This window comes from Punica granatum, chromosome 4 (genome assembly GCF_007655135.1).
Source record: "Punica granatum isolate Tunisia-2019 chromosome 4, ASM765513v2, whole genome shotgun sequence".
NCBI lineage: Eukaryota > Viridiplantae > Streptophyta > Magnoliopsida > Myrtales > Lythraceae > Punica > Punica granatum.
In genome coordinates, this window is record NC_045130.1 from 18,093,464 (window position 1) to 18,095,030 (window position 1,567).

Sequence of the window (1,567 nt, forward strand, 5' to 3'; positions counted from 1 at the left end):
CTAATATTATTCGGCCTAGGGATCAAGCTCGACCCGCATGGCAAACAGGTGCTGAAGGATAACAAGCAGCAGGTAAATAACAGACAATGTGTTTGTATTCACCGAATGTACATGGATTAGCAAGTTTATTAACCCGGGGTATTTTGGCATGCAAATCCTACCCTAGACAAACAAACGTGTGCCAATGTTTTAGCATTCGGCTTTGGTTTGAGAACCTGACATATCAGGTGTCCGTAGTCAAGTTTCGTGTGTGTGGATTGCTTTTACAGTGATTTGGTGTTGTGACACTGAATTACCACTGAATTAACCTAACTCGTGTTTTGACTTTAGATTTGGAACCTAGAGTTCCACCTAACCATTTTCTAGCGTTTGGTTAAGTCGAGTGAAATGATTAGTCAGTTAATTGTAATTTTGATGCAGAGTACCCAACTGACACCTTAAACTGAGCTAGGATGTCGGCAAATCACAAAATGATGTTCTTGCCCTTAATTTGAAAATTTGTTTTCAGAAAAGGAGAACAACACAATACGGATTTGAAAGTATGAGGGTTTTGAAAAGGGCATTAACACCGTTTTGTAATTCGTCGACGCGAGTTACAAATTAATGTCCAATTCATGCAAAGTTGTTTAAATTGAATGAATTAACCGTGTGAACGTCCCGATTAACCCGTTCGTGGAATTAATGCTTAAGGTTATCGCCGAATGCATTAATTGTGAAAACGATTCGTGATTTGACGACCAAGACGGTTCCGTAAGGATCGAGGATATTTGGTCCAATGACCGAAACTACCCTCGTAACCGAATGGACCCGAATGAGTCATTGATACCCGAATCCATGCATGCTTTGTTTTGAAAAGACATTTTTATGCGATATTGCGACAATAATGTAAATTGTAAATTACACGAAGGCCGAGAACGGACTCAAAACGGGAAGAAGAATTCTCATACCACCTGTACGAGTCTAAGAGGCTCTCGGTTACTTCTCCTTGGAGATAGCCGAGAGGTCTCATGGCCCGAATGGGATTCCACGAGGTTTCCCCGTCTCGTTTCGAATCATTTCTCGCATGCTTAAACGACAAACATGATAAATGACACGATTAAACGAAAGTCGGTATTGCCATGACTTGACTAACGCATTCGAACATGCAAACATGCACAAACAAGTTATTTAAGGAATCGATAAAATAATACCGACTTCATGCACGTAAGAAAACACGAGAAAACTCGGGAATCAAGCTTGGATCGGGCTAAGAAGGCCGATCTTAACCCGAGGAAAGCAAGCCAAGCCTCGGTCACCTCTTCTTGAGGCAAACCCGAGAGCTCTTTTGCTTATTTCGGGTCGGGAAGGTCTTCCGAGGGTCGATCCAAACGTTTCCCGACATGCTAACATGTTATATGATGAAGACCATGCATAATATAACAAGAAAGTGTATAAAAATTAAGTCTTGTAAGTTGAATATGCATAAAACGCCATATTACTCCATAGCCATGCAAATAATGTAAAAAAATCCCTAACTCCTCTAAGTCAAGAGTGATTTACCTAGTCTCGGGATACGAGAAAAGAGTCG